General features: G+C 41.0%; 1 protein-coding gene across 4 annotated transcripts in view; it reads right to left on the bottom strand.

The window, feature by feature from the left end:
* LOC121845828 (transcription elongation regulator 1-like protein) overlaps positions 1-17,129 on the bottom strand; it is a 218,637-nt gene that overhangs the window by 172,806 nt on the left and 28,702 nt on the right. The window lies entirely within an intron of this gene.

Raw genomic sequence — 17,129 nt, 5'->3', positions numbered from 1 at the left:
ATAGGGAATAGGGTACAATTTGTGAGAGAAAAAAAAACTGGATAAATCATCAGGGTTCTGCGTGCATATTAAAAGGCATTAAAAGGGGGGTGTGTCCCAAACAACACCCTATGCCCTATCACCAGAGCCCTATGGACAACATAGGGAAAAGGGAGCCATTTAGGACACACCCACTGTCTCAGTACTACTGAAGGAATCCTTGTCCTGGATGAAGCATGGCTCTATCTTTGTATGTTGATTTAGATGGCTGCCGTGCCAACACTGTGGCTTTTCATCACGAGGCTCAAAGCGTTATGCTGGAGTCCCGTCCCAAATGGAACCCCATTCACTATTGGGCTCTGGTTAAAAGTAGTGCACTATGTAGGGAATAGGGTGCCATTTGAGACCTAGCCAGGGTGTATCAGACAGCAGCTAGCGCCCTAGCATGATGTGGTGGAGCTTACAACTGGAGCCAGCGAAGGAAGATAATCACAAGTAAGCCTACGCACACATGGAATCTGTGTCCTGTAGGAAGGGTGTTAAATGTCTCTCTCTCTCTCTCTCTCTCTCTCTCTCTCTCTCTCTCTCTCTCTCTCTCTCTCTCTCTCTCTCTCTCTCTCTCTCTCTCTCTCTCCCTCTCTCTCTCTCCTCTCTCTCTCTCTCTCTCTCCCTCTCTCTCTCTCTCCCTCTCTCCCTCTCTCCCTCTCTCCTCTCTCCATGGGAAACATGTGTTAACATTGCCAAAGCAAGTGAGGTAGATAATATATAAAGTGAATATATAAAGTGAAATAAACAATACAAATTAACAGTAAACATTACACATACAGAAGTTTCAAAACAATAAAGACATTACAAATGTCATATATATATATATATATATATATACAGTGTTTTAACAATGTACAAATGGTTAAGGACACAAGATAAAATAAATAAGCATAGATATGGGTTGTATTTACAATGGTGTGTGTTCTTCACTGGTTGCCCTTTTCTCATGGCAACTCTCTCTCTCAGGGTGTTAAATCCATCAGAAGCAGTAGCATCTCATCTCTCTCATCTCGCTCTCTCATCTCTCTCTCATCTCTGATATCTCTCTCAACAGCCAGGCAGCTGCTCAAACATCAGGATTATCAGGATAACACATACATTTACATCAAATGCTAAATGTACTTTAATGTTTATAACAGATTAGGTTAACCTAGGCTTCAAACCCAGTAGAGCCACCATGACGTGTTGCATTTCAAATCCAACATTAGTTCTGTTTAAGACATTCACGGCTACGGGTCAAATGTTGTTCATGGCTCTGCAGTACGGCCAAGTCCTTCTCCTCTCACTGTATAGTGATCATGTTGTTCTGTGTTGCTTCCTGGACAGTTGTGTTACTCTCACTCACTTTCTATGAAAGATAAACATATTTCCCGTAGAAGCATAGCGGCTGTACGTCTTTACACTCTCTGTGTCTCAACGCAAGGGCACTTGATAAAAGGGTTGCTGCTCTCTGAGCATCTTTCCTGACCTGGGAAAATGTCAGAGGGAGGGATGGAGGGGGGTGGGGGGTGGGGGGTGAAATCTCTAAGCTCCAACTCAAAACCCGGGAGTCATCACATTCATTATCGTCCTGGCTGCATCAGTCGAAACAGAGAAACCACAGACGCTGAATATCACCGTAGAGATAAGTCCTGAGGACATTTTGAAAACAAATCGCACTAGTGAATTCATCCCAGTTAACGTATCACTACGCCGCCAAAACGAATAGCACTTTATCTAATGGCTGTGAGAGGGAAGATCTGAGGGAAGTGAAGTTATCTACTGTAGCATAGAGAAGAGAGCAGAGCACGCATCCGCCCAATGAGGCCACCGGGGAAATCTACCACAGGAATAACTCCAGTCAGAACAGGAACAGACCAGAAGACAGACAGCGATGTAGAGGAGACTACTACAATTGTAGTCTGGGAGTCTGGGACTACAATTCAAAATCACATTATAAGTTGCATGTAAGGGGCCTGAGTCAAATATTGAATTCCAAGCACAGATACAACTACAAAGACCAGGGAGCTTTTCGGAAGCTTTATGAAGAAGGCCAGTGATTGGTAGATGGGTAACAATAACAAATCAGACATTGAATATCTCTTTAACTGTAGTCAAGTTATTAATTATGCTGTGGATGATGTATTAAACCACATGAAAGATACGGTTGATCTTCTGAACTAAGCTGCAGGACAGGAAGGAAACTGTTTAGGGATGATGAGGCCAATGGTGATTTTAAAACAGCTACAGAGTTCAATGGCTGTGATGGGAGAAAACTGAGGATGGATCAACAAGATCGCAGTGACTCCACAATAATGACCTAAATGACAGAGAAAAATAATCATTAAAATATACAGAAAAACATGATTCCAAAACATGCATTTGTACACAACAAAAGTATTACTGAAGTATTACTGAACTAAAGTATCACTGAAGTATCAGTAGAGTATTACTGAGGTATTACTGAACTAAAGTATCACTACTGAGGAGGTATTACTGAACTAAAGTATCACTGAAGTATCAGTAAAGTATTACTGAAGTATTACTGAACTAAAGTATCACTGAAGTATCAGTAAAGTATTACTGAGGTATTACTGAACTAAAGTATCACTGAAGTATCAGTAGAGTATTACTGAGGTATTACTGAACTAAAGTATCACTGAAGTATCAGTAGAGTATTACTGAGGTATTACTGAACTAAAGTATCACTGAAGTATCAGTAAAGTATTACTGAGGTATTACTGAACTAAAGTATCACTGAAGTATCAGTAGAGTATTACTGAGGTATTACTGAACTAAAGTATCACTGAAGTATCAGTAAAGTATTACTGAGGTATTACTGAACTAAAGTATCACTGAAGTATCAGTAAAGTATTACTGAAGTATTACTGAAGTAAAGTATCACTGAAGTATCAGTAAAGTATTACTGAACTAAAGCATCACTGAAGTATCAGTAAAGTATTACTGAAGTATAACTGAAGAAAAACAACATGGAGAAAAGAAGACAAATATACAGAATAAAGTATACCAAAATGTGCATCCTGTACACAACAAAACACTAAGGTGTTACTAAAACACAACACTGCAAAATAATACACTTTCTTTGTCCTAAATGCAAATCCAACACAACACATCACTGAGTAACTGCCTCCTGATTTTCAAGCAGGTTGGTGGCTGCATCATGGTATGGGTATGCCTGACATCGGCAAAGACCGGGGAGTTTTTCAGGATAAAAAGAAACGGACTGGAGATAATCACAGGCAAACCCCTAGAGGATAACCTGGTTCAGTCTGCTTTCCACTAGACTAATGGGAGCAGGACAATAACCTAGAACACAAGGCCAACTCCACACTAGAGTTGTTTACGAAGAAGACAGTGAATGATCCTGAGTGGTCAAATGACAGTTTTGACTTAAACCTGCTACAAACTCTATGGCAAGACTTGAACATTGCTGTTTTGCCATGATCCCCCAACACATTGACAGAGCTTGAAGAATTTGGAAAAGAATAATGGGCAAATAATTCACAATAAATGTGTGCAAAGTTCTTATGAGACTAAGCCAAGAAGACTCACTGCTGTTATCGCTGACAAAGGTGTTTCTAACAGGTATTGACCCATGGGGGGGGGAATAATAAACTTATATTAGTATTACATTTTTGCATTAATCTTTAAAAAATGATAGATATATTTCTTCCACTTTTACATTAGAAAGTATGTTGCAAAGATCACTGAACAAATAAATGAATATTAAATACATTTTAACGTCTTATTTTGTAACACAATACAATGTCAAGAAATCAAAGGTAGGCACTGATAATGATAGGCACTGATGAAACATTTAAGGAGAACACTTCTCTGTAACATCTTCAACAGCCCGATGCTCTGAACGCATAAACAATGTGACACCGCCTTTTGTTTTTGGGGACAAGGCCTCCGTATCTTGAGAGAAAAAAAACACGCTTTATGTTTTATTCAACAGAGGGATTTTTGAAACTAGACAAGGATGATTTCATATCACAACTTCCATCTTCAAAGGAACATCTTCAACAAAGACATTCACAATGTGAACCTCTGTCTTCCTGTCTATTTGATCTCTACATCCTGACTGATATAACTCACACAGCCAATGGCCTCCACTTGACTCCACAACCAGGAAGTCTCTCCCTCTCCCTCTTTCAGAAGTGTGCTCGGAAATCCAGGAGAGAAAAAGATCTTAAAAGCTACCAGTACAAAAGCCTGTAAGTGAATATCTCAACTCATTAACTATCTCTCTACTGATCTGCAGCTGTCTAGCTCGTAACTTTGGCTGTACAGTACAATAACAGAATGAGAATCTAAAACTCACTTAATTTCAGTAGTGTTTGTGTGAAGTCCGTGACGCATCAGGAAATGAAACTAAATGAAATTCAAAATGGAAGCGTACAGATCTAGAACAGAATCAGAACACTATGACACTGTCCTTTGTGTTGTGGTGCTGAATGTTATATATGGAGCTGTCCACAGTGTTGTGGTGCTGAAACAACATGGCGCTGTCCACTGTGTTGTGGTGCTGAAACAACAACATGGAGCTGTCCACAATGTTGTGGTGCTGAAACAACAACATGGAGCTGTCCACAGTGTTGTGTTGCTGAAACAAACAACATGGAGCTGTCCACAGTGTTGTGGTGCTGAAACAACATGGAGCTGTCCACAGTGTTGTGGTGCTGAAACAACAACGTGGAGCTGTCCACTGTGTTGTGGTGCTGAAACAACATGGAGCTGTCCACAGTGTTGTGGTGCTGAAACATCAACGTGGAGCTGTCCACAGTGTTGTGGTGCTGAAACAACAACATGGAGTTGTCCACAGTGTTGTGATGCTGAAACAACAAGCCAGACAAGCAGTCCAAACACGTTTTACAACACATAGAGCTCCTTCCTTTTCAAGTCAACCCTGTCCGCGTCATAAAAATGCACCCTATTCCTTACATAGTGCACTACTTTCGACCAGAGCCCTATATGAATAGGGTGCAATTTGGCATGCAATCCCCTGCCACGATCCACCTCCTGTGCCCCTCATATTTACACAGCCTAATAAACTGGCTAGTCCAGAATGGTTCACACTTTCTTCAGGGAAATCTAAAGCTTTGTTTTGCTGAATTATTGACTCTCTTCACTGCTATCCGCCTGTAGTGGAATATTTTTGCCTAAACAAAGCGGGGATAATAATGCTGAGAGCCTTTGTTTGTTCAGGAGAAATGGATCAGCACAAATAGCCTACTGAGGGATGAGTCTCTCTCCTCCCTTCTCTCTCACTAATATATGGGAGAACTAAAAGCTTGCCCTGGGGGGGCAGAGGGGGGGATAACACTTCCTGTATGTGGTATTTGGTCTTCTAGGGGGTAATCCGCAAGTCGAAAAATATGTATTTTTTTTTTAGACAAGGCAAATGTATTTGTTCAATGAGCAAAACACAACAGGCCTCAAAGAGAACACGTTTAATTAACACTTTTCTGTTGAATTGGAAAATAATTCTGTTTCAACTAACTGCCACTTACCATATGTGAGCCATGTGCTTCAGGGGGAGAATCCCAGGCAAATATCAGATGAAGATGAGCCAAAGTAAACAGAAATATTGATGAGTGTTGTAGAAGCTATGGATGGGGTTTAAATGTAGCATTGTCTGCTGCAAAACAACACCACACCTTAAGGCCTAGTTCCTTCGCTGTCTGATTCAGTGGAGAATAAACCTAAAGCTACAGCAACAATATTCACATCTGCTGGTATCTAAACCACAGGTGTCTGCTGCCCATGGGGGACAGACTGCAGTAACAATATTCACATCTGCTGGGGTGTCTGCTGCCGTGCCACAGACTAGAGACAGCAACAATATTCACATCTGCTGGTATCTAAACCACAGGTGTCTGCTGCCGCCATGGGGGACAGACTAGAGACAGTAACAATATTCACATCTTGCTGGTATCTAAACCACAGGTGTCTGCTGCCGTGCCATGGGGGACAGACTAGAGACAGTAACAATATTCACATCTTGCTGGTATCTAAACCACAGGTGTCTGCTGCCGTGCCATGGGGACAGACTAGAGACAGTAACAATATTCACATCTGCTGGTATCTAAACCACAGGTGTCTGCTGCCGTGCCATGGGGGACAGACTAGAGACAGTAACAATATTCACATCTGCTGGTATCTAAACCACAGGTGTCTGCTGCCGTGCCATGGGGGACAGACTAGAGACAGTAACAATATTCACATCTTGCTGGATCTAAACCACAGGTGTCTTTGCTGTCGTGCCATGGGGGACAGGGAGACAGTAACAATATTCACATCTTGCTGGTATCTAAACCACAGGTGTCTGCTGCCGTGCCATGGGGACAGACTAAGACAAACAATATTCACATCTTGCTGGTATCTAAACCACAGGTGTCTGGTGTCTGCTATTCACATCTTGCAGTAACAATATTCACATCTTGCTGGTATCCATGGGGCCATGGGGGACAGACTAGAGACAGTAACAATATTCACATCTGCTGGTATCTAAACCACAGGTGTCTGCTGCCGTGCCATGGGGGACAGACTAGAGACAGTAACAATATTCACATCTTGCTGGTATCTAAACCACAGGTGTCTGCTGTCGTGCCATGGGGGACAGACTAGAGACAGCAACAATATTGTCGTCTAGCTTTTGCACACTTTGTTCATGTATTTATGTATGACTCTGCCTGCCATTTAGAGACAGTAACAATATTTATCTAAACCAGCAGTATATATATATATATATATATATATGCTCCTATCGATTGAAAAACAATCTTGCTCTATTAGAATCAATCACACTTTGTATATTCCATTTTCTCTGGGACAATATTACAGTCTGAAAGGGTTACATGTGAAGACATTTGGGCCATCTAGTTGTCCAATTATGAAGCTCAGGAGGCCTATAAACCAGGAGGCCTATAAACCAGGAGGTCTATAAACCTGGGCGATGTCACAAATGGCATCCTTTTCACCTTTATAGTGCACTACTTCTGACTAGCTTCCTATGGGCCCTAGTAAAACACAGTATACTATAAAGTGAATAGAGAGACTGTTACGGATACAAGTATCCTGTGTGTTTGTTTCTTTTCTCTCCTTCTTCCCTCACAGGTGAAAATCATCCTCCCCCCCCCCTAATCAGTCACCAATCATCAATCAGAAGACACACCTCCTCCTGTTTCCTACCCAATCACCGTTCCTTTCCCTTGGTTTAAAAACCCTGTCAGTTGTTTGCTGTGGAGCTCAATCTCTCTGTAAATGCCATGTCTGTAGGTCTCTCTGTTTCACTCTCTCTTTATGTTTTGACCTCTCTTTTGTTTGAGCACCTCCATATCACTTTGTCATCTCCTGTGAGTATTGTTTTTTGGTTATGGTGTTTGTTTGTTTGCTGGTGGGAAAAGGGGGAACCAAGACAAGTCGCCCATGGGCATACACTACCCGTAGGTAAACTTAGTTAAATACACTAGTTAGAACTGGGCGGGCCACCCACTGTATTTTTGGTTAGTTAGCTGTTGTTGAAATAGGCTAGTCTAGTTTAGGGGTGTTTTTGAATACTTATTATTTATTTCCTTGGGTCCAGCTCAGCCCCTTTTCCTGCTCTCCCCATTACTGTGCGTTTTCCAATAAACCCCGAGTTTGACGGTAGATTTCAGTAGTCGTGGTTATTTCGTTCTCACTTTGACTTTTTCACTATAATTTGCATGAGTTATGTTACGGGTCTCGTTACCACCCCCCCCCTAGACTGTCGGGCCAAAAGGGATTCGTAACAGAGACATTTGAGACACAGCTTTGGCCTTCACATGAGAGAAGCCGCTCCCTCTGCTTGCTTCACTGCTATAGGTCTAAATAGACCAATCAAATCGACTTTCTGTTTTCCAGCACCTGTGATAGTGCACTATGGGTACTGGTCCAAAGTAGTGCACTATGGGTACTGGTCCAAAGTAGTGCACTATGGGTACTGGTCCAAAGTAGTGCACTATGGGTACTGGTCCAAAGTAGTGCACTATGGGAATGGAATGTCACTTTGTGTCCAGACCAGGACTCCAGGGGGACATTTCCCATTCCATTAGGTCACTGTCTAACAACAAGACCAGTTTACTTTCAGATTCCTGGAAAGGAAAAGAAAGAGTTTGGGCCACAGTTGGAAACAGACCATTATAGACGAGGGTTGACGTATCTACCCTATTCACTTTCTAAACTGTGACGTACCTATTTATGAAAACATTATAATTATTTTGTTATGCTAGCCTCAGAACACGTAATAGGGAATGGAGGAAATAACATGGCAAAAAAATATATATATATATGTTTTTCGTGTTCATGAATAGTTCATTATAGAGCTATACATAGAATAGGCTTTTAGGCAGGAAGGCAGCTCTAGTTATTACACACTGTTGCTGCTGCCTTTGGTTGACAGCATGAAATGTAACACACTGCATTCCAACCCAATATTGGTTGTGTCTACAGCTTTGAACTGTAAAGTATGACATCCCAACCCTATCTCGATTGTGTACACGGTGTGTAGCATGAATAAAGTGATTTTTTTTTTTTTACAGTAATGCGAGCATTCATTTTCATAAGGGTGACCCCAGTGGAAAATTGAACCTAAAACCCTGATGTGTCAAACACCACACTCTACCGACTGAGACACACAACCTTCTTCTTCTTCTCACTGCAGATAATCCCAGAACAGCACAAATAAGTGAACTTCTCAATCTGAAAGGTCGTAGTAGAAAACAGAGGAACTCAAGGCCAATCCACGACCAATTAACCACTACGTTGTGAGCAATATAACTGCAGTGCAGAGTAGGGTTGTTTGAAGTCCCAAATGGTACCCTAATCTCTATTTAGTGCACTGCTTTTGGCCATAGAGATGCTCTGGTCAAAAAGTAGTGCACTACATAGGGAATAGGGTGCAATGTGGGATGCAAACTATGTATCCTACAGTAAACGTCTGGCTAAAAGGGCTGATGAATAACCTTTACATCTCCAGTAATAATATCTAATCAGTCCTGGATACATGCTTTAAACCTCCAGTAATAATATCTCATCAGTCCTGGATACATGCTTTATACCTCCAGTAATATCTCATCAGTCCTGTATTCATGCTTTATACCTCCAGTAATATCTCATCAGTCCTGTATTCATGCTTTATACCTCCAGTAATATCTCATCAGTCCTGGATTCATGCTTTATACCTCCAGTAATATCTCATCAGTCCTGTATTCATGCTTTATACCTCCAGTAATATCTCATCAGTCCTGTATTCATGCTTTATACCTCCAGTAATATCTCATCAGTCCTGGATTCATGCTTTATACCTCCAGTAATATCTCATCAGTCCTGTATACATGCTTTAAACCTCCAGTAATAATATCTCATCAGTCCTGGATACATGCTTTAAACCTCCAGTAATAATATCTCATCAGTCCTGGATACATGCTTTATACCTCCAGTAATATCTAATCAGTCCTAGATTCATGCTTTACACCTCCAGTAATAATATCTCATCAGTCCTGGATTCATGCTTTATACCTCCAGTAATAATATCTAATCATTCCTGGAAACATGCTGTTAGATACTATTTGACTTGAGCCTGATTAAGGGTGTTTATAATTGTGTAATTAGCCTAGCAGTAGTAATTGTTGTGTTATGGGTTAGATGGTCTATGTGCATTGTATTTGGGCAGAGGGAAAGTACAAAGTGGGTCTGTCTCTGAGTGCGATAATGATTCCATAAGGGTTGAATAGGACTTAGAGCCGACGGATCTAATAACTACGGTTCTATAACCCTGTCTAATATCTTAACTGTTTTCTATCATTATACACTCCTTAGTATGAATATATTGTTTTTATATATTCTTAGTGATTGAACGTAGTGTCAGGTCTAGGCTGTTTGTGTATGAGAAGTGTAGTTGTGTTGTGTACTACCAATAACTCAAGGTCTCTCGTGACTGTTAAGAAGCCCTGTGAAAGGCTGAGGGAGCAAGAAGGTTCCGGGCTCAGGCTGAGTCACAATACAACCAACAGGAGGAATGGACTCAGTTGTTGCCCAGCAACAGAGAACGATTGTTTATCATAGAAATACAAGGTTGTGACTCCGCCTAGTCAGAAGATATACATACGTGTGCTTGAGTGACATGTACTGTATGTGTGTCTTTACAGATGCAACACCTCTAGTGGGGTGAAAACATCTAGATTGAGTTTTTCTGGAGTCCTGGATTATTGTACCAGAAATGAGAACAACCAAAGCTTCCCACTTCCTACAATAATATCTCATCAGTCCTGGATGCATGCTTTATCCCTCCAGTAATAATATCTAATCAGGCCTGGGTACATACTTTATACCTCCAGTAATAATATCTAATCAGGCCTGGGTACATACTTTATCCCTCCAGTAATAATATCTAATCAGGCCTGGGTACATATTATTACTGGAGGTATAAAGTATCTAATCAGGCCTGGGTACATGCTTAACCACTCCAGTAATTCTCTTTGGTCATCGTCACGGACGTGTATATTCCTACCCAACAGTGATGGCTCTCAAGGGACTACACTGGACTTAGTGTATCAACACATCTCCTGTGCTCCTCGATCACCATTGACCATTGCTACTCCACTTTCCGGGCCGGCTACAAGGCCCTCCCACGCCCTCCCTTCGGCAAATCAGATCACACCTCCATTCTGCTGCTCCCATTCCTATAGGCAGAATCTTAAACAGGAAGTACCTGTACTAAGAACTGTTCAATATTGGTCTGACCAATCGTAATCTATGCATCAAGACTATTTTGATCATGCGGACTGGGTTAGGTTCCGGGTTGCCTATGAGAAAAGTATTGACGTACACACTGACTCAGTGACTGACTTCATCAGGAAGTTCATAGAGGATTTTGTTCCCACTGTGACGATGTATAGATTCTTGCAAAACTGAAAGCACGAACCACTTCATTTTACCACAGCAAGGTGACTGGGAACATTGACGCTTAAACAGTCCAGCTATGCCCTCGGTTAGGAAATCAAACAGGCAAAACGACAGTACATGGAGAAAGGGGAGACGCAATTTAACCACTCAGACATGAGAGGTATGTGGCAGGATCTCCAGATCGCGGACTATAAAGGGAAATCCAGGCGCGTTGTGGACACTGACGCCTTGCTCCTGGACAAGCTAAACACCTTCTTCGCCCGCTTCGAAGGGAAAAAACACAGTGCCGCAGACGCAGGCCACAGCCGCTCACGAGGGCGGTGAGCTCCCGTTCTCCGTAGCCGACGTGTGTAAGACAAACCACCCTGTGCGACTTGGTGCTAGACATCTTGACGAGCCGACTCCAGGTGGTGAAGGTAGGCAACAACACGTTCTCCGTAGCCGACGTGTGTAAGACATTTAAGCGTGTTAACCCTTGCAAGGCTACGGCCCACACGGCATCCCAAGCCGCATCCTTAGAGCATCTGCACACGAGCTGGCTGCATCACCGCCTGGTATGGGAACTGCTCGGCCTCCAAACGCAAGGCACTACAAAGGGTAGTGTGTATGGCCCAGTACAACATTGGGGCCAAGCTTCCTGCCAACCAGGACCTCTATACCAGGCGGTGTCAGAGGAAGGCCCTAAAATTTGCCAAAGACTCCAGCCACCCTAGTCATAGACTTTTCTCTCTGCTACCGCACGGAAAGTGGTACCGGAGCGCCAAGTCTAGGTCCAAAAGGCTTCTTAACAGCTTCTACCCCCAATTCATAAGACTCACGAACAGCTAATCAAATGGCTACTGGGACTATTTGCATTGTCCACCACACCCTCCACCCCAATGCTTATGCTGCTGCCACTCTGTTAATTATCTATGCATAGTCACCTCTACCTACATGTACATATTACCTCAATTACCTTGACTAACCTCTACATTGACTCTGTACTGGTACACACTGTATATAGCCTCACTACTGTTATTTTATTGTTGCTCTTTAATTATTTGTTATTTCTGTATTTTCTTCTATTTAAAAAAATTTATAAAATGTCAACTTATTTTTATAAAAATACTTTCTTAAAACTGATTAAGGGCTTGTGAGTAAACATTTCACTGTTGTACTCTGCCCATGTGACAATTATCATTTGATTTGATACCAGCAAAAGTGTGCAAACCTGCCATCAAAGCAAAGGGTGGATATCTTGAAGAATCTCAAATATAAAATACACACGGTTTTGGTTACTACATGACTCCATATGTGTAATTTCATAGTTTTGATGTCTTCACTATTATTATACAATGTAGAAAATAGTTTTAAAAAAATAAGAAAAACCCTTGAATGAGTAGGTGTCCAAACTTTTGACTGGTACTGTATATACTGTACTCTAGTCAAGGCTCATTCTATATAACTACTGTTGTACACAACTTGACTATAGTCAGCATCATAAAGTATATACAAATATATTCACTCTGACATTGCTAGTTCTGACATTTCTTTATTCCTTTATTTTTTATTGATTGGATTTGTATGTGTTATTTTGTGTTGTTGGCATGCACTGTTGGAGCTAGAAACGTGAGCATTTAGCTAGGTATTAATGCACTGTTGGAGCTAGAAACGTGAGCATTTAGCTAGGTATTAATGCACTGTTGGAGCTAGAAACATGAGCATTTAGCTAGGTATTAATGCACTGTTGGAGCTAGAAACGTGAGCATTTAGCTAGGTATTAATGCACTGTTGGAGCTAGAAACATGAGCATTTAGCTAGGTATTAATGCACTGTTGGAGCTAGAAACATGAGCATTTAGCTAGGTATTAATGCACTGTTGGAGCTAGGAACATGAGCATTTAGCTAGGTATTAATGCACTGTTGGAGCTAGAAACATGAGCATTTAGCTAGGTATTCATGCACTGTTGGAGCTAGAAACATGAGCATTTAGCTAGGTATTCATGCACTGTTGGAGCTAGAAACATGAGCATTTAGCTAGGTATTCATGCACTGTTGGAGCTAGAAACATGAGCATTTAGCTAGGTATTCATGCACTGTTGGAGCTAGAAACATGAGCATTTAGCTAGGTATTAATGCACTGTTGGAGCTAGAAACATGAGCATTTAGCTAGGTGCACTGTTGGAGCTAGAAACATTTAGCTAGGTATTAATGCATTTAGCTAGAAACATGAGCATTTAGCTAGGTATTAATGCACTGTTGGAGCTAGAAACATGAGCATTTAGCTAGGTATTAATGCACTGTTGGAGCTAGAAACATGAGCATTTAGCTAGGTATTAATGCACTGTTGGAGCTAGAAACATGAGCATTTAGCTAGGTATTAATGCACTGTTGGAGCTAGAAACATGAGCATTTAGCTAGGTATTCATGCACTGTTGGAGCTAGAAACATGAGCATTTAGCTAGGTATTAATGCACTGTTGGAGCTAGAAACATGAGCATTTAGCTAGGTATTAATGCACTGTTGGAGCTAGAAACATGAGCATTTAGCTAGGTATTAATGCACTGTTGGAGCTAGAAACATGAGCATTTAGCTAGGTATTAATGCACTGTTGGAGCTAGAAACATGAGCATTTAGCTAGGTATTAATGCACTGTTGGAGCTAGAAACATGAGCATTTAGCTGTTGGAGGTATTTAGCTAGGTAATGCACTGTTGGAGCTAGAAACATGAGCATTTAGCTAGGTATTAATGCACTGTTGGAGCTAGAAACATGAGCATTTAGCTAGGTATTAATGCACTGTTGGAGCTAGAAACATGAGCATTTAGCTAGGTATTCATGCACTGTTGGAGCTAGAAACATGAGCATTTAGCTAGGTATTCATGCACTGTTGGAGCTAGAAACATGAGCATTTAGCTAGGTATTCATGCACTGTTGGAGCTAGAAACATGAGCATTTAGCTAGTATTAATGCACTGTTGGAGCTAGAAACATGAGCATTTAGCTAGGTATTCATGCACTGTTGGAGCTAGAAACATGAGCATTTAGCTAGGTATTCATGCACTGTTGGAGCTAGAAACATGAGCATTTAGCTAGGTATTCATGCACTGTTGGAGCTAGAAACATGAGCATAAGCTGGGTATTAATGCACTGTTGGAGCTAGAAACATGAGCATTTTGCTGCACCTGTGATGATTTCATTTAATAACATCTAATCAGTCCTGGATACAGACAGCTCTTCTATAAATATAACTATAGTCAGCCTGAGAAGAGACAGCCACCTCCCTCCAACACTCAAATGAACCGATATTGTTTATTAAATGCCACACTGTGACTGGCTGCCTGTAAATGTTAGAGGGACGTGTTATAGAGCAGGGGAAGAGTCTCCTATTCCCGATCTAGTGCACTACATTTGACCAGAGCCCACTGGGCCCTATAGGGAATAAGGTGCTATTTAAGATCATATACTTTGATATGGATATTGAGCATAATAACTCTGCCCCTTCTTCATCGAGATGTATTGATGTAGCCGGCTGAAACTAAACTCCAAAAGCTACTGTAGCACTGGCAGGGTATGTAACTACTACTACTAACTACAGTAACACTGTCACAGTATGTAACGGTTACTACTACTGCTGTAACTACAGTAGTACTGTCACAGTATGTAACGGTAACTACTACTACTACTACTACTACTGTAGCACTGTCACAGTATGTAACTACTACTGTAACTACAGTAGCACTGTCACAGTATGTAACGGTAACTACTACTACTACTACTACAGTAGCACTGTCACAGTATGTAACGGTAACTACTACTGTAACTACAGTACCACTGTCACAGTATGTTACTACTACTACTACAGTAGCACTGTCACAGTATGTAACAGTAACTACTACTGTAACTACAGTAGCACGGTAACTACTACTACTGTAACTACAGTAGCACTGTCACAGCACTGTCACAGTATGTAACTACTACTACTACTACTGTAGCACTGTCACAGTATGTAACTACTACTGTAACTACAGTAACTGTCACAGTATGTAACTACTACTGTAACTACAGTAACTGTCACAGTATGTAACTACTACTGTAACTACAGTAACTGTCACAGTAACTACTACTAACTACAGTAACTGTCACAGTAACTACTACTGTAACTACAGTAACTGTCACAGTAACTACTACTGTAACTACAGTAACTGTCACAGTAACTACTACTGTAACTACAGTAACTGTCACAGTAACTACTACTGTAACTACAGTAACTGTCACAGTATGTAACTACTGTAGCACTGTCACAGTATGTAACGGTAACTACTACTACTACAGTAGCACTGTCACAGTATGTAACGGTAACTACTACTGTAACTACAGTAGCACTGTCACAGTATGTAACGGTAACTACTACTGTAGCACTGTCACAGCATGTAACGGTGTAACGGTAACTACTACTACTGTAAATACAGTAGCACTGTCACAGTATGTAACGGTAACTACTACTACTGTAACTACAGTAACTGTCACAGTATGTAACTACTACTACTACTGTAACTACAGTAACACTAACAGTATGTAACAACTACTACTACTACTGTAACTACAGTAGCACTGTCACAGTAAGTAACGGTAACTACTACTACTACTACTACAGTAGCACTGTCACAGTATGTAACGGTAACTACAGTAGCACTGTCACAGTATGTAACGGTAACTACTACTACTACTACAGTAGCACTGTCACAGTATGTAACTACTACTACTACTACAGTAGCACTGTCACAGTATGTAACAGTAACTACTACTGTAACTACAGTAGCACTGTCACAGTATGTAACGGTAACTACTACTGTAGCACTGTCACAGTATGTAACGGTAACTACTACTACTACAGTAGCACTGTCACAGTATGTAACGGTAACTACTACTGTAACTACAGTAGCACTGTCACAGTATGTAACGGTAACTACTACTGTAACTACAGTAGCACTGTCACAGTATGTAACGGTAACTACTACTGTAACTACAGTAGCACTGTCACAGTATGTAACGGTAACTACTACTGTAGCACTGTCACAGTATGTAACGGTGTAACGGTAACTACTACTACTGTAAATACAGTAGCACTGTCACAGTATGTAACGGTAACTACTACTACTGTAACTACAGTAACACTGTCACAGTATGTAACTACTACTACTACTGTAACTACAGTAGCACTGTCACAGTAAGTAACGGTAACTACTACTACTACTACAGTAGCACTGTCACAGTATGTAACGGTAACTACTACTACTACTGTAACTACAGTAGCACTGTCACAGTATGTAACGGTAACTACTACTACTACTGTAACTACAGTAGCACTGTCACAGTATGTAACGGTAACTACTACTGTAACTACAGTACCACTGTCACAGTATGTAACTACTACTACTACAGTAGCACTGTCACAGTATGTAACAGTAACTACTACTGTAACTACAGTAGCACTGTCACAGTATGTAACGGTAACTACTACTACTACTGTAACTACAGTAGCACTGTCACAGTAAGTAACGGTAACTACTACTACTACTACTACTGTAGCACTGTCACAGTATGTAACGGTAACTACTACTACTGTAACTACAGTAGCACTGTCACAGTATGTAACGGTAACTACTACTGTAACTACAGTAGCACTGTCACAGTATGTAACGGTAACTACTGTAACTACAGTAACTGTCACAGTATGTAACGGTAACTACTACTACAACTACAGTAGCACTGTAACAGTATGTAACAACTACTACTACTGTAACTACAGTAACACTAACAGTATGTAACAACTACTACTACTGTAACTATTGTAACACTGTCACAGTATGTAACTACTATGACTACTGTAGCACTGTCACAGTATGTAACTACTATGACTACTGTAGCACTGTCACAGTATGTAACGGTAACTACTACTACTGTAACTATTGTAGCACTAACAGTATGTAACTGACTACTACTACTACTGTAACACTAACAGTACGTAACGGTGACTACTACTGTAACACTAACAGTACGTAACTAACTACTACTACTACTACTACTGTAACACTAACAGTACGTAACTAACTACTACTACTACTGTAACACTAACAGTACGTAACTAACTACTACTACTACTACTACTACTGTAACACTAACAGTACGTAAC

The sequence above is a fragment of the Oncorhynchus tshawytscha genome, unplaced genomic scaffold (genome assembly GCF_018296145.1).
Source record: "Oncorhynchus tshawytscha isolate Ot180627B unplaced genomic scaffold, Otsh_v2.0 Un_contig_1432_pilon_pilon, whole genome shotgun sequence".
Classification (NCBI taxonomy): Eukaryota; Metazoa; Chordata; class Actinopteri; order Salmoniformes; family Salmonidae; genus Oncorhynchus; species Oncorhynchus tshawytscha.
The sequence above is the reverse complement of the archived record's forward strand: the minus strand, read 5'-3'. Positions and strand labels throughout refer to the sequence as shown.